Below are 26,959 nucleotides of genomic sequence, written 5' to 3'. Positions count from 1 at the left end.
TCCAACAGTAACAAAATAACATCCCTGTCCTTACGCAACTTATGTTCTAAAGGTTTGTCAAGGTGGAGGGGAAAGAGGTGAAAAAAACAAATATCAAACAAATGTATAAAAATCAGGTGATAGGAAGTGCTACGGAAAAAAAAAAAGAAAGAAAGAAAAAGTAAGGTACACAATGCCAGGAGCCAGAAAGACATTTCAGTAGAGAGCTGAGGAAAATAAAGGAATTTATGGGCACAAATATGTGGGGGGAAAGTACTGCTGGTATACAGGACAGTAGATGCAAAAGCCCTGAGGCCGGGGTTTGCTTAGAGTTTTAAAGGAATAGCAAGAAGGCCAGGAACAGCAGAAACAGTATTACAGCTGGAAGAGTGGACATGGATGTTATCAGAGAGTGGAGGTAGAGGGAAAGATTGTGTAGGGTGTTTTGAATTATTATAAGGATTTTGAGTTTTACTCTGAATGATAGGGAAGATTTGTAAAGATTTGGGGCAGTTGATAGACATGATCAGTCTTAAAATATTTTAAATATCACTCTGGCTTCTGTGTTGAGAATAAATTACAATGAGATAAGGGAAGAGTGGGGATGCCACTTAGGACACTATTGCAGAAAAACAGGGCACAAATCACGGCCACTTGGCCCAAGGTGACAGTGGGAGAGATGGTGAGACCTGGTAAGATTCTGGATATATTTTGAAATGGATTCCAATAGGATTTGCTAACGGTTGCATGTAGAGTGCAACAGGAAGAGAAAAATAAAAGTTTCTTGCCTGACAACTGGAAGAACGGGTTACATTTTCTGAGAGGAGGACAACTGCCTGAGGAGCAAGTTTGAGAAAGGGTGAGAATCAGGACTCCAGTTTTGGACACATTCATTTTTCAATACCTATTAGGGTTCTGCCTCAGTTAGATAGTGCTGAATCCCCAACGACTTCAAAGCTCAATAGCTCATAGCATACAAAACACAATCCAGAAAGGAAAAAAATTGATAAATTGGACTTCATCAAAATTAAAACCTTTTGCTGTTCAGAAATCAAAACGGCAAGCCACAGGATAGGGGAAAACATATACAACACATATCTCTAACAAAGTACTTGTATCTAGAACATATAAAGAACTCTTACAACTCAAAAATATGAGGACAAATCACACAATTTTATGAAGGCAAAAAATTTGAATAGACACTCACAAAAGAAGATAAAGAAATGACCAGTAAACTGGGGATCTTCTCTAGTCTCACATATAATTTCCCAACTTGTTCTTGGGTTTCATATTTCTTCTGAGGTTTCCATACATAAGTAATTAAATTAGTTTTTCTCCCTTAATCTGTCTTATGTCAATTTCATCAAAAAGAACACAGAAAAGTAAAGAAACATTTTTTCCTCCCCTACATCCTCTGAGACCACAGGGTCTAGCCTCGTCTTGTACTTCTCATAGCAATAGCAGAAGCACAAGAGACAATAGATGAAAACACACACATACTCTTGAGGAGTAGGCATGGAACTTGCACGCCACGAATTCTGCCTCATCTTATTGGCAAAGCAAGTGACATGGCTAAGCCCAGATTCAGAGGGGTGGCAGGAAAAGTAAACCTTGACTCTTTAGTGAGAGACAACTTACAGTCTCATGGGCAAATGAGGGTATGGATATTAATGCAATCAACCTCAACATCCAAGTGGAGATATCACAGGGGAGTTGGAGATGCATGTATGGAATTCGAAGATCTGGGCTGAAGATAAAAATGTGAGGGTTGACAGAGAAGGAGACAAACCGTAAGAGACTCTTAATCTCAGGAAACAAACTGAGGGTTGCTGGAGTGGAGGGGGGTGGGAGGGCTGGGGTGGCTGGGTGATGGACGTTGGAGAGGGTATGTGCTATGGTGAGCACTGTGAATTGTGTAAGACTGATGAATCACAGACCTGTACTCCTGAAACAAAGAATACATTATATATTAATAAAAATAAGTAAATAAATCAAATTTTTTTAAAAATGTAAGGGTTGTCAAAATAGGAAGGTATTTGATGTCCCATGACTAGGCGAATCACCTACAGAGTGAATGTTGATGGATATGAAGACATTCAAGTCTGGGGAGATGAAGAAGAACCAACCATGAATACTGAAATGGGGTGCTGGTGAGGGAGGTGAAGAGTCAAGAGAGAATAGTATTCTAGAAGACAAGCTAAGAAAGTGTTTTAAAAGAGAGGAATGAATGACCAGTTGTGGGGCAAGGATTGCTTCATGAACTAAACAAAACTTTTAACTGCTATCTGTTTCTTCTTAAGGAGCTATGTAACTACTGGGTAGATCACTGTGCTAAACTGGGGTGCGGTTAGAATCTAATAAAGAAACCTGCCCCACCACACCCACTATACCTGCAGACACATAAATGAACCGGTTAGGATTAGTTGGGCCCAGCTGAAAATGAAATCTTTTGCTGCATTCATTCGTTGATGGATCCCGGGGTAATTTTCAACATTAGAGAGATCTTCATGTAACAAACATTTATCGGGGGCCTAGTTTTGTCAAACACTGCTCTAAGCAATGAGGCTATAACAGAAAATAAGGTAAGTAGCTTTCAGGCTGTCATAGAGTTTACATTTCAGTGGAGGAAACAGACAAAACATAAACGAGGAAACAGACAAATTTCAGATAGTGGTGAGTATTGTAATGATGATAGAGCAAGACCATGATTAGAGAAGGACCAAGAAAATTACTTCTGATCGGATGGTCGGTGAAGGCTTCTCTGAGGAGATGGCAATTGGCTGAGATCTGAATTATTCAAATTAGACAATTTCTCAGTGAGTTTCATTATACCTCTTTGACCTTCCACTGCTCTTGAGCTGCCGCACAGAATGGGGAGCCCAGCATCATCCTGTTGTCCTCTCCGTGGCCCCTGGGAGCTGTAAATAAAAAAGAAGAGCAAGGATATCGCTTGACTGGCCATATCCCTCTGGCATCCTGCTATCAGAGAAGTGAAGGGAGGTGCTGGGTGATATATGTATCACATCTCCTCGAGACTCATCAGCAAATCAGATGGTAGGAATCACTGGAATGATGACACTGGCTCAGAGGGCCTAAAGAACTTACTCAAGGTCATCTGGTTAATAAGAGACAAAACCCAGAATATGAGCAATGAGACTAGGAACCAAGGGCTGGCTGTTTCCAAAGACCATGTTCTTTCGACTAAATGAGCCTGCCAGGGTGCCAAACTAGACATCGGAAAATAGAAACTATTAAAAGATACAGGGCAGAACCAATTCATTTGTAAAATTCTTCTAAGGAGGCAAAAGAGAGGGAGACTGAGATCAGATCGATAACGCTGTGTTGTATTTTTAGTGATGGGCAGTGAGAACAGTACACAACAATTTATAGAAAAGGAAAGGAATTTGTATTCCCTGGGGCTGGAAAGTTGTTAGACATTAATAGCAAGAAAATTGTTAGGGAGATGACAGGAGGTAAAGGAAATGTCCTTGCTTTCTCCCCTGCAAAAACCTCACTGCAGGAAATGTGGGAGAGAAAACAGGACTGCAATTTGAAGCAGATTTGGGGTAGGAAAAAAAAACAAACTACACAGGAGGGAAAGATGAGAAAATTTGAAAGAAAACAATATGAAATGAAATTTTAGTGTCAAAAGAAAAATCAGCTTACCTATTGTAAGAAGAGCAGCACTGCTAGTTAACAAGGGGGATAAAAATGGCCTGCAGATAATATTTATCATCTTTCCCAGTTTTCCTGTGGCTTTATTTGTGCCCATCTGTCAGCTCAATCTTTTCCAAGTATCTCCTGCCACCAACACAGGCCATTAATTTATTGAAAATATTACTGAAATTTGATTGATTTTGGCCTTCCTATTGTTTCATTTTTAACTTAAAAAAAATTGTGCCTATCTGTTTGCCTGTTTGTGCTTTCATTCGGCAAGTGGGGGTTACTCCCGGGTTCAGAAACGTAGTCTTCCCAAACGAAATCAGAAAGAAAATGTGGGAAGCTTCCCTGTGTCCAGAAGCACGCCCATCTACATTTGCGAAACAATTTTGCCAAGTCTGCTTCTACACAGCCCCCGGGGTGAGGCATCTATTAAACCTGAAACATTGTGACATAAACAAAGAAAGCAACAGCAATATTGCATATATTTGGCTTAGCAAAGAACATAGGTAAACGGGCAGTGCTTACACAAATCCATCCAGTTTACATTAAAAAGGTAATCCATTCAACTCCCCTAAGAAATAAGTAGGAGATTCATTTGAGGATACCCATTTTTATTTCCAAAACAGGGACAAAGAGCCTTTTTATCAACCCCATGGCAGGCTAATATAAGTCACCCCAACTGAAGCCACTAACAACTGTCAAAGGAAGATACTTGCAACATTTTTAATGTGACATCATAGGATTTGTAAATCAGGCATTGAGTGCATATTACCAGAGTCATGAAGAAGCGACTCTGCCAAGGGCCTGATGCCTTGATTTGATTTCTTGGGCTCCCCAAGCTTGCCCCCAAAGAACAGACAGGCCACCCCAAATCTCCAGTTTGTCGATCGGGGCTCTGGCCCCAGGAGGGATTTGCCAGTGCTTCCCTTCCAGGAATACCACCCAGGCTGCTGGCTGCAGATGTGAGCTGCCTGTGCTGTCTCCCTCACTCCGCAGGAAGTCTGGGGGGAAGAGCGCCCGCCTCCCGGTGGGCACGGTGCCTGCCTCCTCATATCCCTGCTCACGCTGAGCGGCTACAGCCGGGCAATCACGGCCGCTCTTTGGCTCCCATTCACTTGCAGGCAGCCGGGTGTGTAAGACAGGGGAGAGATGGAGAGATTGAAGAAGCCAGCAGCTTTCAGAGGCTTTGTGGGGGAGGGGGAAACCTCTTTTTCCCTCTATCCACCTTAGGTTCATAGGCTGAAGCCCTTGAATCAAACTGATAAAAGACAGATTAGCAAGAAAAAAAAGAAAAAGAAAAAGAAAATCCCACGTTTAATTACGTGGGTATGCATGGGCATTTCACAAAGAAATGAGACTCCCGTAGGCAGCCAGATGATGGAGGTTTATATATCATCTTAGGTTAGCCAAAGGAATAGGGGTTTTGGGCTTCTGGGTTGGGGAGGCAAGTTATGGGAAGGTCACAAGTAAAAGTATGGTAAACAAGGGTGGCTTGGTACAGTTCGTTACGCAGACTTTAGTGGGTGCCTGCTCCACTAATGAGAGTTGTTAAAAGCTCCTCCTCCATTTGGCAACTGGTTAAGGACAAGAGGACTCAAAGCAAGACTACACGGTATTCCAGATACGGATGGCGGACCTGGGTGGGGGTGGGCCCTGAGCTAGGGACAGATGAGGAAGTCAGGTGAAGAAGGGGCTGAGACTGGGGAGGAAGTCACCGAAAATTAGTTTAAGTTTCCACGTAATGAATTCAAGAAGGCGGCAGGACATCCAGGATGAATATGTTCCATGGAAAGTAAAAATGTGATCAGAAGTTAAATTTTGAATTCATTTCACTTGTGTTGAAGTGAGGGCTGAAGCTTAGAAATGAGTGAGAGAGCCAGATATGCAAATAAAGAATTGAAACTGAAGTATGAAATCCTGGTCAACACTTAGCATTCGGCACCTGGAGGAGGAAGAGAAGCCAGGAGAAGAGGAGAGAGAAATTGCCAGAGATGAGACAGAGAACCAGGACCCCACAGAATTATAATATTTTAAACATGAGCGTGTTTATTTTCTATTAACAAAATGCCATAAACTGAATGGCTTCAAACAACAGAAATGTATCGTTTCACAGTTCCGAGGGCTAGAAGTCCAAAACCAAGGGCTCAGCAGGGCCATGCTCTCTGCAGCCTGTAGGACAGAATCAGTCCTTGCCTCTCCTTGCTTCTGGTGGTGAACAGCAACCCGTGGTCCTCCTTGGCTTACATCTGCAGCATGCCCGTCTCTGCCTCCATCATCACGGGGCCTTCTCCCTGTGTATCTGTCTCTTTCTCATAAGGACATCGGTCATATTGGACTAACGCCTAACCTAATGATCTCATTTCAACTGGATTACCTCTGCAAAGACCCGTTTTGAAATAAGGTCCCATTCACAGGTAGTAGGGGTTAGGATTTCACACATCTTTTGGGGGGACACAACGTGTAACAATTAGCAGTGTCAAAGAAGGAGAAGATGATTGGTATCCTATGCTTTTAAAGAGGCATAACATGACCCATGAGAGGGTCGTGTTGAGAGCTGAGGAGTAGACATTACAGTAAAGTAGTGGTAATGGAAGCCAGCTTTCAAGAGTGGAGCAATAAAGTAAAAGAGGCCACAGGTATAGCCTGCAATTTCGAATGTGGCCGGAGAAAGCAGTGGGGTAGGCCTGGCAGCATGAAGGAGCCAGTCTTCACTTTGGGGGCCACTATGGCCCCGACCACAGGAGGGCCCTCACCCAGGTCCCTTCCACATGGCTCTGTCATTTCCCAGCTGCAAAGTTCGTGCACCCCTGGGGGGCACCCACAAACGTCCCGTTTCCTGTCTGAAGGCCACCCTGACTCATTGGTAGGGCACAGATAACTAATGTGCCAGTAAATGATGAGCCCTGGGACCCAGCCACTCCCCACTCCCCCTTTCCTGGAAGGCTTTTTGGTGACCCACTGGTCTGGTATTCCCAAAGGAAGACAGATTTTCCTAAGATTATATTTTTAAGGTTTAAACATGAGGACTATGTAACTGAGGCTATACACGTTTAAGCAGTAGAATGATTCAACCCCAAAATTCCTAGAGAGTGTTCAAGGAGAGGGGATCAGATATACAAGCCCAAGCAGGAAAGTTTGGGAGGTGACGAAGGACCCAGACCAGGAACATAAAGTAGGACATGACGGAGGGTTCACCCTAGCCTGAGGACGTAGATAGCAGCAGGATTCAGGCTATGAAGCAAGACCAGTGCCCACAAGGTGGCTCCAGATTCTCCCCACAAATGACCTCCCTCTAATATTGGAGGATAGATTACAGATTCTGTTCCAGGATCATCTGCCCTGGTTTTCCTCCTCTGGGACCTAATTTGTTATACACCTTCCTTATTCAAAAAAAATGGCTCTGCTGATACACTAGTCCCCAAATTGTGTTCATTCTCTCCACGTAACATAAATGTGTGTTAAGAAGGAACACTTATCTGGTATATGCAGAAGACTCAAAAGTGAAGAACTTCAAGTTGGATCAAATCTTGCATAACCATAGGCTCTGAAGGGGTCCAGAATAAGCCACCATGGCATAAAAATGATTTTGAGCCAAAGGCATCTGGGTTCCTGAAATCCCTTATCTGCCTAAAAGCAGAGCTTCCCAAAAGAACTTAACTGTCATAAATCCCCTCCCCAGAGCGGCTCTGATTTTCTCTTCTTAGAGAATAGAAGTTGGCATCACACCCAAAGAGGCATTGCCATGAAACTCTCCTATCTCCCACATATTCTCCTAAATGTCCATTTATCTTTCAAAAACTTCCTTTGTTTTCCATCAGTGCCCTTTATTCATTCCCCACTAAGCAGGCATCTATTTTCCCAGAAGTGTCCCTCTGTCTCTTCCCATTCCTTGCTAACATGGTATAGAAGCCCCAAATTCTGACTGCCTCCCTGAGCCACATTTCTCTGCAAACTCCTATGTATACATATGCAATTAAATCTGTTTATTCCTCTTGCTAATCTCTTTGTCAGATTAATTTGCAGGCCCTCAATGGCTAAACTTAAGAGGGTAGAGGAAAAGTTTTTCTTCCCTGACAGTACTTTGGAAACATTTGCATTCCAGACCATGATAAAAGAGAGTTGTTCTTGGGTCAGGCGACTCCAGGGATAGAACTAAGTCAACTGAGGGAAAGCTTGAAAGCTGATACTCAGGGTTGATCAGATTTCCCCTAGAGGGAAAGGACATATCACTACCGCTCTTCTCCAAGACCTTTAGACCCTCCGAGTCATAAAGCAACTATCTGTACATGATGATTCCTCAGCTGTTTTGGCTAACCAAACAATGGTACCCCGAATATTGACCCTCAAAATATCCAGATCCTATTTCCTGGAACCTAAAAATGTTACCATATATGGCAAAAGGGTTTTTGCAGATGTGATTAAGTTAAGGGTCTTAAGGAGATTATCCTGCATTACCTACACTTTTACATGGGCACTGAATGTAATAAGAATCCTTATAAGAGGGGGACACAGGGATATTTGACTACATAAGAGGGAGAAGGTGAGGTGAGGTTGGCAACGAAGATTGGAGTAATGTAGCCTCAAGCTAAGAAATGCTTGCAGCATCTAGAAGACGGAAGAGGCAAGAAACATATTCTCTCCCGGACCTTCAGGAGTAACTAGTCCTGCCAACACCTAGATTTTTAGTCTCATAAGTTCAGACTTCTGATCTCCAGAACTGTAAGAGAATATATTTGAGTTGTTTTATTTTTTATTTTTATTTATTTACTTACTTACTTACTTCCTTTGAGAGAGAGTGTGTGAGCGGGGTGGGGGGGGGCATGAGGGGCAGAGGGAGAGGAATAGAATCTTAAGCAGACTCTGTGCTGAGCACAGATCTTGACATGGGATTTGATCTCACAGCCCTGAGATCATGACCTGAGCTGAAATCAAGAGTTGGACGCTTGGAGCCTCTCTGACCACTCCTCTTTTCCAGAGTCTTGTCTCTCTTCCCAGCACGGCTGCTGCCCCCCAGCCCACGCAGGATAATGGCGACAGCTGAGGTACTGAATATTGGTTAAAAAACTATAAGAAGGTAAAACAAAAGAAGTCTATGAATTGCCAGATAGTCCCAGAAAAGTCCTCCTGCAGTCCAAGGACCAGATTACAGCAGGAAATGCAGCCAGGAAGAATCACCTGGAAGGAAAAGCTGCCATCTCAAATAAAACTACCAGTTGTATTTCACAGTTGTTAAAGGAAGCAGGTATCAAAACTGCTTTCCCCAGAAAATGTGGGGAGACAGCTTTCATTGCACCTAAGTGTGCAATGATTCCAATTGAATGGGTTCGTAGAAGAACAGCAACTGGTCCTTTTCTCAGAAGAAATCCTGATGTCAAGGAGGGATATAAGTTTTACCCACCTAAAGTGGAGCTGTTTTTCAAGGATAATGCCAATAATGATTCACAGTGGTCTGAGGAACAGCTAATTGCTGCAAAATTTTGCTTTGATGGACTTGGTATAGGCCAGACTGAAGTGGATATTGTGAGTCACGCTACACAGGCTATTTTTGAAATACTGGAGAAATCCTGGGTTGCCCCAGAACTGTACGCTGGTTGATATAAAGATCGAATTTGCTGTTGACGTAACCACCAAAGAAACCGTTCTTGCTGATGTTGTTGATAATGATTCCCGGAGACCCCGGCCATCGGGAGATTGAAGCCAACAGAGAGATAAACAGTCATATTGTGACCTCAAGGTCACAAGGGCTCCAGATGGTGAAGAAAAATTTTGAGTGGGTTGCAGAAAGAGTGAAGTTGCTTCTGAAATCAGAAAGTCAGTGCAGAATTGTAGTATTGATGGCCTCAAATTCGATCTCAGTCACTGTGAAAAAATCAAGAAGGCTTGTGGAAATTTTGGCATTCCATGTGAACTTCGGGTAACATCTCCCCATAAAGGACCAGAGGAAACTGAGGATTAAAGCAGAGTATGAAGGGGATGGCATTCCTACTGTATCTGTGGCAATGGCAGGCAGAAGCAATGGTTTAGGACCAGTGATGTCTGGTAACACTGCACACCCAGTTATCAGCTGCCCTCCACTCACTCCAGACTGGGGAGCTCAGGATGTGTGATCTTCTCTTTGACTACCCTTGGCTGTTCAACATACTTTCTCCAGAAGGATCAGCTCAGTTTGCTACTCAGATATTTGGGTTAAACAACCATTTGGTATGGGCCAAACTGCGAGCAAGTATATTGAACACATGGATTTCCTTGAAGCAGGCTGACAGGAAAATCCGAGAGGGCAATTTATAAAACATCATCGCTTTTTTTTTTTTTTGAGAAAAACTATAATTTCTTGTTTAGTTTCAGAAAAAAAATCAAGATGAAAAGTTCTTAATGAAAGAAAACAATAAAATTTACTAGCGAATAAAAAAAAAAAAGAGTTGGATGCTTAACCTACTAAGCTACCCAGACACCCCATTCGAGTTAAGTCTCCAAGTTTATGGTAATTTTTTATAACAGCAATAAGAAACTAATGCACAAATCAGCCTCAATTTGGAGGCCCCCAAAGTCATCCTAAATGCAACTGAGGCTCTCCCTATATGTGATCACTTAATCCTGTCTATTTAAGTTAAATGCCCCAAATTTCCAGTTCTCCCACTCTTGCTCTGGTGGAGTCTTCTCTTTCTCCTTATCTCTTTCTGGTGCCACCCTACTTAATCCTTCTTCCCTTCCAGTGCAAGAAGAAAGAAAATCTGTGTCCCATGTAGTCAAGAATGGAGATAGCAAATAGGGACAAGAAAGAGACAGAGTGAGTTGCCTTCAGGATGAATCCAGAGGGGGTGTTATCAGTAATTAGGGGCTTGCTGGTAAATGTTCTAGCACATTAGTGAAACTTTGGCAGGTTCACTACGTCAGCTAATATATTAAATACCGTGTTTTATAATGTTCATAAAGAGAAGTGCCATTTAGACCTTGCCAGGACCTCTTCTGAGAAAGCTGTGAATTCTCAGATTTTTGGAAAAGGATTCTTCCAAATTTCTAGGCAAAACAAATTAAAGATGAGAACAGAGCTGCTCAGCTACTTGACTTTTTTCTCTATTCACACTTTCTGATTGTATAGGTTTGTGTAGAAGAGTCAGGAGTTAACGTCTTAGACCAGTCCCTGGCCTGTGTTAGCACTGATTGAACTTATATTATTATTATTATTATTATTATTATTATTTAAATTATTTTCTCTAATGATTCTGAATTAGCTAAATAATTACCCCCTCTTTTCCAAAAGATCCTTCAGGAATGTTAGAAAATCAAAAAGAGATGCACCAAGGTCAAACTGGGCTTGCTTCTCTTTGGGAATTGCCTCCTGCTTTAAGAACAACTTTTGACATATGCATCTTGAATTAAAATGAGATTTTCTTTCCTTCTCTTGTCTATGTGAAAACAAATAAATCTGTTGTCCTGTCAGAAATACTTAAATTGACTTCAACCATGGATCACTCCAGACTCTTCCAAGTGATCTGCCTTGCCTGCAGGAAAATCCATAAGACTTATCCCAACAAATATGATGGAAATCTGGATTTGTGCAAAATCCTAGAGGGAAAGCTTCAGGAACAATGTTCTACCCTTGGCTGCATCCAGGATCAAGACTTACTGGGATATGTGAAAACCCAAGTGGTCGGGCCCCACACTTTGAATTTGACCTCTCGCCTGATGATGCTTTCCCATCTCTGGGTGGTGCACCCCCACTTCCTCCTTGCCCACATTATCTTAGGATCTTCTCTCTCTCTCCATATTCCATTCCACTTCCCTGACTTTCCCACCTCCAACTCCACAGTAGGCTTTCCCACCTCCAACTCCACAGTAGGCTTCTTTGTGCCTTACCCATTTCCTTCTGAATGAAAAAAAGCCTTGGAAAAAGGAAAAGTAAATAGTGCTACAAACTTGGGATGCCTTTTTGAAAGCTGTACATGCATATGTATGTACTAAATCAAGGCAGGGACTAGAGTCACAAGAGATCACAAGAATGATCTTCAAAGTAAATTGCAGCATGTTGTGTGGCTCAAATCTACTTATAAACTATAAAGAAATAAATTAACTTGTGTTATTCATCCCTCCATTCTTACGTGCTTGGGGATCTCATATCCAGCAAATGTATAATGTGGAATTTTAACATATACAGACCATTCTGTGTTATTAAAGAAACTAAAATTTATATACAAAAGTGATATTCTCAATGGTCAGCTCTTTTGTATCCTCATTAAGTCTCAGCCTCCTTTTCCTCAGAGGCTGTGATAGAGGCCAGCACTCCAGCCTGGAAATGTAACGTCAGCTCATGATCTGTTTCAGCAACTATCACTGCACTTCCAGAGCACCCCTGGTGGGGATAATTACTTGTATTTCCAGAAACCGTATTTGTCTGAGAAATCTTCACATCTCTTTTCTCTCCTAAAAACAATTAAATTCTAAATGGAGAGGTGACCACTGTATGCCAATCTACATCACCCACCTTATGTTGTTAAGTACTTCACTCAAGCATGACTCCCACACTGCTGTTTCCTGTTATATGCAAAGTACAACTATTCACTGGCCATAAGATTAGTGAAGGAAAAATGATTCTGGATAGAAGACATAGAAACAACCAACCACTAATCTGGCCATTCCACTACATCAAGACAGGGCTATTTTAAAAACTTACTCTATAACTTGCTAATGCCAAGTATTTGCAGTACTCCATACTCACTAAAATGTTAGAAGTCTACCTGTTTGAACTAGCTCTCCCCTGCCCCAGTATCTAAGTCTCTTTTCCAAATATATTACTTATCTATTAATAATGGTGTAAGCTGAATAAGCTTTCCTTAAGACTAATTTAAATAAATCAGAAGATAAATAAACTATGCCCTTGGATTTTATGCCACGTTGAGTAAATAACCATGTACAAATCTTCAGGAATACAGTTAAAAATAAGAATGAGTACACTTTCCCCAAAATGCCTCATGGTTGTCCTTGACAATTGTCTCGAAAGATTAAGAGCACATATCTAATTCCAAGACTCTCCTGTCTTCAATAATTCAGCTCAGTAAACCTTTATCAATCATTTACCATGTACAAATGACTAGGCTTGTCATTTTAATGCACATAAAGATGAATAAGACATGGTACCTGCACTAGAAGGACTTACTCATTTCTCATCCATTAAGAGATTGACACCTTTTTAGTATCCAATTTTATTTTCTGTTCCCAACAAGACTTGAATTAGACAAAAATCAAAGCATGTCCTGCCCTATGTGGTACGAGCTAAATCTGTAATCAAAACACTAATGTTAAAATAAAAGAGGAAGAAAATATTAACAACTTTCTTTCCAGGAAATTAGTTTGTGTTGTGTAGAATCTCTTTTCTCAGAGCGGTTTTTTTTTCCCCCAAAAAAATCTTAGGTGAGTTCTCAAATATTTGTTCTCATTATAATTTTGCTTCTGGTTTGCTCTAAGACCCATAGGTGAAATCTTATGCTTTATTACATGAGAGCAAGGTAATCTAGCTTCCTCCTAAGGAAAACAGAAAACTAGTGAGAAAAGGCTGTTGAAAGAATGAACCCCATCATGTCTTGTGAAATTTGGAGAGTTCCCCTTAAGATGAAATTTTTACACAGACAAAATGCTGAAGAGTTAATGGCCAGAGACAGCCGATTCTAATGAGCTCTGAGGAGATCTGGTGTTTAAATTTGAATCAGAAGTGTGAAATAAAGAAAATGCTGCCCATGTTAGGAGGGCTGGGGTTGAAACAAACAACAACCTTTTCTTTGATACTCTGGAGTCCTTTTCCTGGCTCAGCCAACAGGTCAGCTCAATGCACTGTCATGAGAAAATGCTCCAATTTGAGTCTGGACTTGCTTAAAGGCTACATAAAATCTAGCAAAGTTCTTGATGTGTAGGGGAGGAAAACAATTTCCCTTCCATCTTTCTTAGTTCTTGGCTGGGGCCCCTATAACAAAAGACAGATTAACAAGAGAAAAATCATATAATGTATAGTTTTGGTATACATAGGAGATACCCAGAGAAAAGTGAGTATCTCTAAGAACTGGCTTAGAACTCCAGCTTAACTACCATGGTCAGCTAAAGAAAAAAGAAGAGAAGTATGGTGGAGAGGAAGGTCAGTTATGGGGAGGTTACTAGTTAAAGCATGACAAACAAAGGTAAGGTTTGTTATTCAAATTTAAATCAATGCTTTCTCTATTGAAAAAAAAAAAGATTCTCTTGTATTTTAGAGCCATTCTTCCATTCCTGATACAGTGATACAGAAAGGGAGACACCCCTAAAAACAGAGACTTCCTCTATAAATGTAAATTTACCTTACTAAAGGGTAACTGCTACTGTGTTTTCAGAACTAAAAAAATTTTAAATTAATAACCTAATAACCTTTATTCAGGAAGTAAAAGTAACTGAAACAGTGGTTCATAAGGTACATCACACAAGGCTTGTGTACAAGGACGCTGCTCCAGTTCCACACTCCCCCTCAGACGCCTTATTAAGATGTCATTCTAGATGGCCACAAAATGGTGGTAATGTATCCAAAATAATACATTAGTATTAATGCAGTAAAACATTTAGGGGACTGGGTGGAAAAGACAAAGGTCAGAGAAGACAGCAATGTTGAAACGATCAAACTTCTACTAACAGCTAGCAACCTTCTAATTTTATATTAGGCTATTTGATGTGGACACTCTTTTTCAATGTAAAAACAGTACACATGAACCCTTTTCTGCTTTCTGCTCAGCTTCTCCCAATGTGTCATTCAACCCTATGCAATATTTCATAAAATACATTATTTTAAATATTTTTCAACAATGAGAACAATAAAGAGCCATGAAAGAAAGAACATCAGTCGTGATTTCTGCATGTATGATCCATGATACTTGATCAATAGGAATGCATTCATAAATATTCAGAACTGGAAGTGATCTTGAAATTTTTATTGCAACCATTTCATTTTACCAGCTTCAAATACCAAAGCTCAGAGCGATTAAATTCCCCTCACTCATGTCTCCAGTATGCGGTAGAAACTGCAATAAAAATCAATTAACTAAAATGAAACCACTTTCCTAACATATATGCTACAATCTGTTTACAATGAGAACAGCACTGCTAATATCAGAGAGCACATTACACCATATTCTTCTCTTCCTTGCTCCAACCCCCTCTAAGAGCTCTGAAGGAGGAAGAGGTCATTAACATAAACAGAAAAGGAATGACAGAATCATCCTCCTTCTCCGGTCTCTCCAAGTATCACAGAGATAGTGGGAACCAAGAGAAATAAAAATATTATGCCTGTCAGGAATTGGGGGATGTCTCCTTGTGTGGGTGCCCTGATTGGGGGATGCATTTGACACCAAAGAACAGGACAGGAAGGGAGACCAGGCACTGGGAGCACAGAGTGGGCCCAGCAGCCCTGTGCTACACAGTCCCAATGGGCACCATTCACGATGGCTCCTGGAGTTAAGCAATGGGCGGGGCAAATTGGTGCTTTCATAGGAAACTATGCATTGTCTAGACTCTAGAGGACTCTTCTGGATTATATGATTCCAAGGGAGCTATTCTACAACTGTGAATTGTGTATGACTGATAGCAATGCAAAATAATCCTTGGCTATAAACATGCAAATTCAATCCCATCCCTAGAAGTTCCATTGACTTCCCTCCTAATGTAAAAGCTAGGTAGGGGTGCTTTTGCGCATTCATTTTAACATTCTTGCACTCTGTAGGTTGGTAATTTTTTTTTTTTAACTTCTCCATTGACCTGGTTGTAATATCTCACCAGTTTGAGTTAAATAAAATCTTCAGCACGTGTTCATTTTCATGTCTGTATGAGAGTTGTGATTTTTATCCTTTTGAAAAAATATTCTTTAAGAGTCTGGAAGGACATGGGTCCTCCCTGTGATCCAGCCAAGAGCATCCAAAACTTGATAGAAGGGAAGCCATAGAGAAGAACTATAGCTCACACCTGCTCAGGGTATATTAGCATCACAATAGACACTTCGCTCTGGAGGCTCAGGCTTTTTTCCTTTCTTCCCCCTGGGTTCCTTAGAGGTGAAAATCTATTACCCTGGGGAGTGTGTTTTAATTCACATCTAAGTGACTGGACCTCAAGCTGAGTTTGCATCCTCAATCCACTGGAGCCTGGATTCATTTGCAAGTAAATAAAATTTAACTTTCCTCTCTGAACAGTCCTTAATGTCAGTGAAAACAAGGAGCTCTGGCAAAATTTTCATAACTAAAGGGTAAGCTTTGGCTTTAAATGCTAAGTAAGCTCTTTAAAAATAAAAATAAAAACCCTGGTCCCGTTCGTATAGTATATGACTTCCCAACCCTCTTTCCCCTGCCTGCTCTCTTTCTATTGGAAAGCACAGTATTCTTTATATTCTTCACTAAAATAAATGTGTTTGGTACCTAAACAGACCAAAGCTCATCAGGAATCCCAGCCTGTTGGAGGTACCTGGGGGCTCCTGGGTCTTTTGCTGAAACTCAGCCATTCAGAAGAGATGACACAGTGGATAAGACAAGAACCAGGATCTAAAAATTGGTGGTTCCAAATTCATCCTTGGTTTTCCTACTATACCCTAAGCCAAAAACAGTGGTCTCCAGAGGGAAGTGTAGGAAGCAATTATTCAAACTGTTAATTTGCTTTATTTTTAACTTAAAAATGATTTTTATTGTGTTTGTTTTCAAATATTTTGTATATTATTTTGCAATATAATATAGCAAGATTATAGTATATGTATATAATTTATAAATGAATGGATAAATATGTTGCGGATATATGGTCAAAAAATGTATGATAAGGATGACCAGTCAAAACTATTTAGAGGTCTTTTCTTTAGTGATACTGTTGAATGTTAAGAAGCCCTGTGTTCCCTAACAGCAGGGATGGTAGAGGGATTCTCTCGCCATTTTTTGTTCTCAGAAAACACAAAGGTCTAAAGATAAGAGCCACCTCTGTCCTTCTTCAGTGATTTAAGGGCTACAAAATAATGATTAGGACCACCTAGAAAGAATTCTAAAAATTAGAACAAGCAAAGGCAGGTTCTGAGATGCTCAGAGCTGATCGACCCTTAAAATTGAGTTGTTGTTTTGGACTGAATTGTTTCCCCTAAAATCCATACATTAACACCCTAATCTCCACTGTGCTTGTATTTGGAGATAGGGACTTTAGGGAAGTAATTATGGTTAAATGAGGTCTTAAGGCTGGGACCCTAATCCTATAAGACTCTTGTCCCTATAAGAAGAGATATCAGATATCTCTCTTCCTCTTCCCCCCACAACATACAAAGCACAGAGGAAAGCCCCTGTGAGGACACAATGAAAAGGTAGCCATCTGTAAGCCAGGAAGAGCGCTTTCACCAGAAATCAACCCTGAAAGCACCTTGATCTTAGACTTCAAGCCTCCAGAACCGTGAGACAATACATTACTATTGTTTAAGCCACCGCCTCCCCCCCATTGTGGTATCTTATTATGGCAGCCTGAGTGGACTAATAAACTTGTCCACTTAACCTCCATTGATCAAAAATAACTGTTATAGGGTAACTCTCTTGGGTCCCCTCCCTCTTTGGGAGCTTTGTACTATTGCTCAATAAACTTTGCTTTATTATCGCTCAGAAAACAAACAAAAACAAACCAAACAAAACACAAACAACTGTTATAGTGGAACATAGTAGGGTCTCTAGGAGAACATTGAGGAATGGTTTTCCATAGGAGAGAAATCCTCTGTGAGAAGCCAGGTATAGGAAAGGAAGAAAAATCTTTTCCTTCTACCTGTCTTAGATGTATTGACCAAGGGTCCTGCAAATCAGACTGACAAAAGATAAACTGACAAAAGAAAAGCAGAGGTTTATCAGCATGTATATCACGCATACAAGTGGAAGTATCCAGAGGTGAGTAACTCCAAGGGGCGGCTAGAACTTGGGCTTATATAGCATCTTAAAAAAGAATAGTAAGTTTTTAAAGAAGTGACAAAGGAGAAGGACTGTGAGTTTCTAGGGTGGCAAAAATTGTGGAAGGCAATTATCTGGGGAAACCAATGGAAGATCAGGGCTGGTTAGTCAAGTTTGCTGTGAGGATTCCTCTGGCGCCCTCTCCCAGCTGATAAAGGTCTAAGGTTGTCTCTGGTGATTATCTTTTGTCCTTTCTGGCAGCAAGGAAGGTAGGACACCTTTACAAACTTATGTCCTGCTTTTAGGCAAATAGGAGGAGGGTGGAGAACTTTTCTTCTATCTACTTTGTCTCAATTGCCTTCAGCTCAAAATAACCTTTCTGTCAAAGTGGCCTATTGTGTAGTGGCATATCCTGCTACCCTCCACAGGGGAATCTTTCCATCTCCAAAAAAATGTATGAAAATTCATTTCCACCTCCCTCCTTCCAGACCACAGGGCAAAACACTTGGGACCTTTCTTTTAGTAATTATAAAGCCACTCCATCCTGACTGATTTCTAACATCAAATTAGAAAGTAGGAGTCCTGAAAGTCAAAAGAGCAATCATCTTTTAAACTCTAGGAAGATACAAAGGGAGGGTAAGTGCAAGTGCACATTTCTTTAAAAATATCTAAGCTGAGGGATATCTGGCCAGTTCCGCTGATGGAACATGCTGCTCTTGATCTCAGGGTTGTGAGTTCAAGCCCCACATGGGGTGCGGAGATTACTTAAAGATTAAATCTTTAAAAACTTTATCTAAGCTAACTAAACCTAGACTGTCTTTGAGCTTCTTTGTTCATTTGGAGTCTACCTGTGCCTTACCTGCAGCTACTCTGGATTTCTCTGTAGCCTCCATGGCTTCTCTACTCCTAACACTCTCTGCATGTTCCTTTCTTGCTCAGCATTTTTTAATGCCTCAAAATCTTTACAGTGGGATTTGATACTATCTCCAACTACCTCAGCTCACTATCCGTACTCAAATCCCATTCATCGAGCCTTCCCTGACCTTCCTCTCAATTCCTATAGCATACACCTATGTTAAGCATCAGTTCATTTGGGCTTCTATAATGAAATACCACAGACTGAGCAGCCGATAAACAACAGAAATTTACTTCTCACAGTTCTAGAGGCCGGGAAGCCTAAAAGTCAGGGTACCAGTGTAGTTGTGTTCTTGTGAGAGCCTGCTTCCTGGTTCATAGCCAGCGTCTTGCTATGTCCACACAGTGAAAAGCGTGAGTGATCTCGCAGGAGCCTCTTTTATAAGGGCACACATCCCATTCATGAGGTCATCCCTTACGACCTAAGCACCACCAAAGGCCCCACCTTTTAGTACCATCATCTTTGGGCTTTGGATTTCAATATATGAATTTGGAGGAGGCACAAAGCCTTTTCATTGGCCTAGTGATTCCAAACAGAATCACTGCAAATTGGGGAGGACATATCTCCAAATGGCCCAGAGAAGCATACTTAGGGAAACCACTGTATTGCCCTCAGTGCGGACGAGGACTGGGTTTCCAGATGACCAGAAGTGTGAGGAGCTAGGTGTGTGGGAGAAAGAGGATGACCCTCAGACACAGTCCATCCCGCATCTAGTGATTTCATTTTCAAGGATGGTGTGATGTCCATTTTAATAGCTCTCAGACCATTAGTCTGGGCCAATTTCTTGTAGCCCTTCTTGAGCCGAACGTTCATAATGTCTCACCCTTTGGATTAAATTCCGTAAAGACGTTCTACCACTAGTATAAAATATCAGGCTAGAGGCAGCGGCCCATATCGTCTAAGTAGCTGCAGCTCTGAAGGTGGTAGTGTAAGCAGCTAAAACCTGAAATGAGAACCAGATGCCTCGCCCAGGACCCCTTTTGCAGGGGTCACACCCAAGTCACATGACCATGCTGTGCCTCAATCGTCTTATCCTGAAGAAGGACACATTCCCTCTTAGCCTACAAAGAATTTCACAGGCTTGGGTTTGCAAAGCCAATTGGAAAGCGCTATTAACTTCCCCCTGCACACCCTGGTATCAGGTACATGTTAATACTTGCATATGCCTTTCAGTCTCAGAAGCCTGGCTTTTCAGAGCCACTGTTAACTGGACTGAAAATATGACCCTGTAGGACCTATGAGTTTAATGTTGAATTTTGAGCTTCCGAAACGGAAGTTGATAAACTGGGTGTGGGAAAATTACTTAAGATCTCCTCAAGAATTTCCAGTCCCAGTTTGCAAGAATCCTGAAGGAGAGAACCGCCGCCGGGTTTATTCTGTCTCCCTTCAAGCCCCTCCCTGGAGACAGGTTACAAGCTAGCCTTTGCCAGAGCCGGGCTACCACATAATGCTGCTGCGGCAATGGCCATGACCTTAATTACTATTGCCTATTATTCAAAACCACTAATTGAGTCATGGTCCCATCGCAAATGTGACTTAACTTGCTGTTTTACTGCTTGCTCAGGCACTGCAAATAAAAAATAATGGCAGTTGTAATTAACTCAGAACTAGCCATATACCCTGCCCCTCCGCCCGTGACGGGTAAAAGTTCAATTAAAAAGTAAAGTTATTAATGGAGTAAGGTTTGGTCACACATCTGTCATACAGAGTGTGACAAGACACGAAAATTACCCCATGCCACTAGCGAGGGAATCCCTAGAGACCTGTGATAACTTTACTTTGGGGCTTTCAAGATAAATAGCTCTCTCTATCAAGCAATTAAAATTACTTCATATATAGGGTCATATGATTGGTCACTTTCCCAAAAAAGTCTAAATAGAGGTGTTTATTTTAGAGTCATGAACGATATAGCAGTAAACTACTAAACTAAAAGAAAAAAAAAAGGATCGTGAAGCAAGGCTAAGAATATAAGAACCTTAGAGAAATGTCTGCAAACTACCCAAAAGGTTAGCTCTTAGGAAACTTCAAAAAGATACGTGACACAAAGAGATATTGCTCACATCCACGAGGATGGCTGTCACGAGAAGAAAGGACAGTAACAAATGTTGATGAGGATGTGGAGAAATTAGTAAACCTCGTGCCCCACCAGTGAGAACGTACGATGGAACAGCCACTTGGAAAACAGTTTGGCGGGTCCGAAAAAGTGAAATGAGAAGTGTTCAAATGACCTACCATTTCCACTTCTAGATATAAACTCAAGATTAAATATGTCCACACAAAAACTTGTACACAAATGCTCACAGCGGCACAACTGATAATAGCCAAAAAGTAAAAGCAACACAAATGTCCATTGATCGATGGATGAACAAAATATGGTCCATCCACACGACCGACTGTTATTCAGCCAAAGGAAGGAAGGAAGCACTGGCCCGTGCTACAACGTGGGTGAGTCTTGAAAATACGCTAAGTCAAAGAAGCCAGTCACAAAAGGTCACATATCAGGGACGCCTGCGTGTCTCAGTTGGTTAAGCGTTCACCTTTGGCTCAGGTCAGATCTCAGGGTCCTGGATTCAAGTCCCACATCGGGCTCCTTGCTCAGTGGGGAGCCTGCTTCTCCCTCTGCTTGCGCGCTCTCTCTCTCTCTGACAAATAAATAAAATCTTTAAAACAACAACAACAAAAATCAAAAAGTCACATATGATTCCATGTAGCTGAAAAGACCAGAATAGGTACATCTGTAGAGATAGAAAGTAGAATAGTGGTTGCAGGGGTCTGAGAGATGGGGCTCTAGGGGAGGAAAAACCTTTTTCATTGGCTGGGTCCACAAATCATATTGATAAGAGATGGATTAACCAGAAGAAAAATTAATTACGTTTGTACACACAAGAGTTTCACCAAGAAATGAGACAAGGTGACAGCCAGATGACGGAGGTTTCTGTAGCATCTTAGGCTATACAAAGCAAAAGGGGTTTGGGCTTCTGGAAAGATGGAGGGGAGAACAAATTGTGAGAAGGGGAGGGAATATATGGTAAACGAGGCTTGTCTTGTTAGGCACATACAGTCTCTCAGGTGATGAGTTGTCTTCGAGAATATCTCTCTTCCTGGTCTGGAAGCACCTTTACCAAAGGGGAAGTTTATACCTTATTTTTAGACAGTAGGAGTGGGCAGTAAAGAACTTTTTTTGCTGGGTCTCAGTTGTCTTTAGCACAAAATAATCTTTGTGCCAAAAGGCATTGCCATTACTCAGGAAGTGGGGGACACGAACAAAGCAAATAATCGAGATAATAAGGACACAACTCAGAGTGAAAACAGAAGAATCGATATAGGCACGGTCCTTCATGTTCCTGCCTGGGAGTCTATGTTTTACCGGGATTGCACACTTTAACCTGCACGTAGGAAAATGCACATCTGCCTTCTGTTCACAAGTAATCTGGCCTCCCACAATTTTTATGATTTAAAAAATTTTAGCTATGTGTCCAAACTGATGTAAAACTAAATCCAGTCTGATAATGTGCACGAGGCTTGAGGAAGTGTCCCGGATCGCTTAGATGAAGGTGTTCAGCTCTCAGACAGCTTCCGTTTCCTCCAGTTGATCCACTGTAGACACCTAGACGTTTGAGGGAAACATGACGGCTCTACCAGCATTCGGTGACTCGTGTAGGTGACAACCTGGTCTTTTCTGGCTTGAGCACTGCTCTGGTGGTGTTTTCAGGCTCACCAATGCCCAAATTCACTCAACCCTCGCTGCTATAGAACTCTTTCCTGCAGCCAGCTTGCGATCCTGGTGGCCCTCTGCCCTCACAGACCCCCACAGTCCCAGGCTCAGCACCGATGTCCTGTTACCCTACCTCTGCGTGCAGCCCCAGGGAATGCCCACCGCTCTCAGCTCAGCACCCTGCAGCAGGGATCCCGGGCAGCCTAAGGCAGTTCCGTCCAGAGCCTCCGTCCCTAGTGTAACAGACAGGACTGCCATCTAGGGTGAGCTGGGCAGGTCTGAGAATTGATCTGAGAGATTTTCAGGGTACTAATGAATATCTTGTTTTGACAGAGCCCTTCCTCTGCCTTTGGCTTTTTTCTCTCCTTACTTGGACTAAAGCGAAATGAGGCAAAAATCTGGACATACACAATTCGTTTTGGGTCTCCTACCTCCCTCTACAGACCTCTTCTCCACAATCCCCTGGGGCTGGAAGAATCAGGATTTCCCCCCTTCTATAAATCTCAGTTCTCACTGTCATATCATGTCTATCCTCCCTAGCAAAACTCTCCGCACGGGGTTATCCAGGATTGGGCTGTGTTAAAGAGGAGAGGGGAGTGGAGATGGAATGCATTGGAAAAATCTTCTTTTCATTCTCATTTGCATGTCAGGGGCTGAATGCTATCTCATCTTTCCTGCAGGCACACTATAATATGCTGAATCTCCCTGTCCCATACACTCCTCCTCCCTCGAGCCACGGCAAGTCAGCAAGTCGATACTTGGGGCCAACTAAGCCAAAGCCTGCCACTCAGAAAGGCGAAAGAGAAATGCACATTAATACTTTTCCAAACCTTCCCCTTTGCCATATACGTACACACCATTTGATGGGAGTGTTCGTTAGGTAAGAATATTAAGGAATCCTGGAATAGTTTTGAGTACTCAAGTACTCAGAAAAGGATAGCAGAATGTATCATTTTTCTCGATTAGCAAATGCATTTTATTGTGCTACAGGGGATGCTCTGTACTACGATTAAACGTAGATGCGTATAAACGGGAGATGCGTAGTGTAAGTGTCCATAGGAATGCCCTGGAACCAGGTAGCCTGATTCAAATCCTGACTCCGCCAATGCCTTTTTGGCAAGTTGCCAATCCTGTGCTTCCATTTCCTCATTTATAAAATAGGGGTAATAATTTAATTTTTAAAAATATTTTTTAAAAGATTTTATTTATTTCAGAGAGAGAGCTCACAAGCATGGAGCGGGGGGGGGGGGGGCGGTTGGGCAGAGGGAGGAGCTGATTCCTTGCTGAGCAGGGAGCCCCATGCGGCACTAGATCCTAGAACCCTGGAATCATGACCTGAGCCGAAGGCAGACACTTAACCTACTGAGCCACCCAGGCGCTCCAAAGGGGTAATAATTTAGAAGGTGTTTGTGACAAATACAGAAAATGGACATACAAAGGACTTAGAAGAGTTCCTAGCATGTAGCAAACACTGTGATAAATATTGCTATATGTGCATACAGAATTATGATATGCATGTAAGTGTGATTTGGGTCTGACTCCCATATATCCCAACAGATATGGGCCAGGTGCTGTGCTAAGCATTAAAATTCCATGTTGAGCAAGACAGATACAGGCCTGCCCTGTGTGCGCACCAGAGCTCGCAATAAGGACCCACACAAGCTCATTGGAGCTAGACAAGATCAAGGTGTGTTCTCAGGGAATTCCTCAGCTATAGCTGGATGGCTTCCCGGACGCTGGTTGGGCCACTGCCCCTGAAATGTCGCCCCAGTGGGCATGTATGTTCTTTGCCAACGCTATGTGGTCAACAGCCTTTCAGCTCCGTTCACGGCTCTCTGCATCCCAAGGTCTTTGGTTCTCCCCAGGTGTGTGGACAACCCTGGGCCTAAGTTCTTCCACCAAGGACACACAAGGGGGCAGTAGTGGCACTTGGGCTTTAAGGTCGTGCGACTCTTAAAATCGAGCCCTAAAAACGGAAATAAATATGATGCAAGGCAATGTAGAAAGGAGGGAGGGGGGGACGAGAAAGAAAGGAGGGAAGGAGAGAAAGAAAGGAAGGAAGGAAGGAAAAGAAGTACAGCTTAAGAAGAGCTGAAAACAAATTATGATGTTTTGGCCCCGGGCCTCACTCCCTTCTGGACAGGAGGCAAAGCCTGAGATTAATGCACCCACTGGCACAACGGGGAAGGTGTCTGCTGTGGAGGGAGGAGTGAAAGGCCAGCGATGCTGGAGACCTGCCAGGAGGGCCTGCCCCTAGGGAAGTCTCACTCACCCTTGAGCCACTTAGGGCCCCCACCCCCCACCCTCCAGCAGCTCCTTTAGCACCCGGTTTGTCCTTCCCACTGGCCCCACAAGGCAGCCTGGGAGCTGCCATCAGCCACTCCAGTCTGAACGCTTTCCTCTCCCTGGAGCCAGCTGCAAAGTGGACGCAGCGTCCCAGCCACCACACCCTACCCAGCCCCAGCACGCCCACAGTCCAATTTCTTTCTAAGAGCTTTACTACCAGGAAACAGATAAGAAGTAACAAAAATAAGCAGAAAGCGAATTACCAAGATAAAGGCAAGCTTTTATAGCCCCTGGAGCAGAACCTCTAGCTCTTATTTTCTTTCCAAAACTAGATTTTTCTAGAGAGAGCGAAGGTGGCCAAATTTGCCCAGGACAGAGAGGAGTCCCGAGATGGGAAGCCCTCCCTGCGAAGCCTGGAAGAGTCCTGCACAAACCAGGAGGAGTTGGCACGCTCCAGGGGCTCATACCTGCCCTTCCTTTCCTTCTGGCAAAAGTTGCAGACTCAAAGTTGTGCAGTCACCAGGTCAAGGGCTGAACAAAAAGGTGGGTGTTCCGGCTTGTCCAGGCACCTATTGTCTCAAGTGGGCAGTTGACATTACTCAAGACCCTTACGAAGGAATCACGCAGTGGGTGATTCTGTCCCCTGGGACCCCTCCTGGTTCTGTTCAGCTTCCTCACCCAGATGGGAGGGAGGAGTTGGGCAGGGTTCTTTCTGGGTGCTCACCTGGCCATTTTTAAGGGAGGGGTTACATTCTCAAACCCAGGAAACCCTCCCACCCCTGACGGCCCAACAGCATTTTGCAAACTGCTGTTTCCTGAAAGGCTATCTTAAAAACCATCTCCAAGTTAAACAGGATTCTTTGCAGCAGGATTTCCAGAATGGTGGTATGTTAACACCATTCATTTCCTAGAGGGACTCAAAGGATGCAGCCCCTCCCAAACCACGAAACTGCAGACTTTCCTCCCTTTGCTTCTGGGAGTTGCTAGAACAGCTTCCAGAACTTGTGTTCTGAAGAGCATAGGACCCTGGAGTCTTTGATCCCACCTGAGCCACTCTGGGGCTCGCTCCTAGTGATACCCAGCACTCTTTTTCATGGAGAAATCACACAGGACGCTGGAGGAATTTCACCGAGGTGGACCAGGTGCCCGCCCAGCCATGCCAGGCGGTGGGCAGCGGTGCGTGCCTGTGTGTGCACGCGTGTGTGTGCGTGCCTGTGTGTGCACGTGTGCGCACGCGCACACGCTTGTGGGCAGTCTGCCCTCCTCAGTTCTTTGCATCTAGCCCAGTTGCATGTGGTCTCTCTGCACGGGGAGGGCAAGGTAAAGACTTCAAAAGGCCTCTGGGCCTGCTTGACTTCCTACGCCTTTTAAAAATTGTGGGGTCCAACTGGGTGCAAATTCCAGCCAATTTAGTTCAGGGGTCTTCCCCTAGTGCACCAGCATGTGTAAGATTTGCTTCAGGTTACTGTAAACAAACAGGAGTTTCGTTATACTCTTGCTTAAATATACTATCACGTATGCCCATTTTATGTTTTCCAGTAGCATTAAAGACAGTTGCCTTGAGATTAGTTCAAAGCAACCCATATGTAATAGATTTTCTTTTTCAAATGATACGTCTTTTCATTTTTTCACCTCCTACCTTTTGTTTCTGCCATGTTTTAAACGGCAAAAACTCCAACAAGTGCTGATTTATATTCTGAACGCCGGCTCTCTAAAGTAAATTGGGAAATACAGTTTGAATTCCTTAATTTATTTATTTTCCCCTCCAGCTAATGTTGCTTGTTTGTTATTCCGAATCTTGAGCCTTGATGCTAACAAAGAAAAAGGGTGCCCTCCTGCGGGGCATGTATCACCTGTAAATTTCCATGAGAACTTGTGCCTCTAATCTCTGAATTTGTTTCCTCCAGAGCAAATTGACTTTCATCGAGGTGACTTTGGAGCCAAGTCGTTTTTGCAGGTTCAGAGAGGGAGGCTCTGCAAGCCCGAGGGCTGAGCTCCCCAGGCAGCCCGGGGAGCCGTCCTGCAGAGCCCCCTCTGTCATCCCCTCTCCTCAGAGCTGCCTCCGTGGCGCAGTAGTCCCCCCAAAAACAATCCACGTTGTTTAATTAAAAGATTACCAGCTCCTTATTTCCCAAGGGAAACAGAACGGTAAGTGTCCCCGCTGTAGTGTAAATAATGGATCCCAGGCTCCCCTCCTGCGTCCTGGTGAGGGAAATTGCTCTTAGATGGGCTGTCAGCCTCTCCATTCCAGTACTTCGGGCGGAGACTCCCACATAGGTGCTATTAAAATTGATTTCTGGCAAGTGCTATTGGTGGTATTTATTTAAAAGAGGACAACTATTTAAATGGAGTTAAAACAAACAGTCTTTCACTCTCTGAGCCCCAACCTACAACCTTTGGCTCAACCTTCCCTGAGTTTTGTTTGGATTTTTAAAAATTGACAACACCCTCTAATAAATTCCCTCCTTCTGTACCAACTGGTCTCAACTGGCACTGGAAATG

The 26,959-nt window shown here is 42.8% G+C and overlaps 1 long non-coding RNA gene and 1 pseudogene across 1 annotated transcript in view; one reads left to right on the top strand and one right to left on the bottom strand.

The window, feature by feature from the left end:
- The window catches only part of LOC148108459 (uncharacterized), a 32,308-nt gene extending 5,355 nt beyond the window's left edge, over positions 1-26,953 (bottom strand). Inside the window, exons 1-2 of the long non-coding RNA XR_015727587.1 lie at positions 24,925-26,953; positions 2,812-2,897 (exon numbers count right to left, since the gene is read on the bottom strand). This is a non-coding gene — a long non-coding RNA (uncharacterized LOC148108459). The remainder of the gene's footprint in view (positions 1-2,811; positions 2,898-24,924) is intronic.
- LOC123787436 (bifunctional phosphoribosylaminoimidazole carboxylase/phosphoribosylaminoimidazole succinocarboxamide synthetase pseudogene) lies at positions 8,652-9,930 on the top strand (annotated as a pseudogene).
- Positions 26,954-26,959: the final 6 nt, after the last annotated feature.

This window comes from Ursus americanus, chromosome 19 (assembly GCF_024610735.1).
Source record: "Ursus americanus isolate L20-20 chromosome 19, mUrsAme1.1.p, whole genome shotgun sequence".
NCBI classification, from domain to species: Eukaryota; Metazoa; Chordata; class Mammalia; order Carnivora; family Ursidae; genus Ursus; species Ursus americanus.
This window is presented reverse-complemented; position numbering and strand designations above follow the sequence as displayed.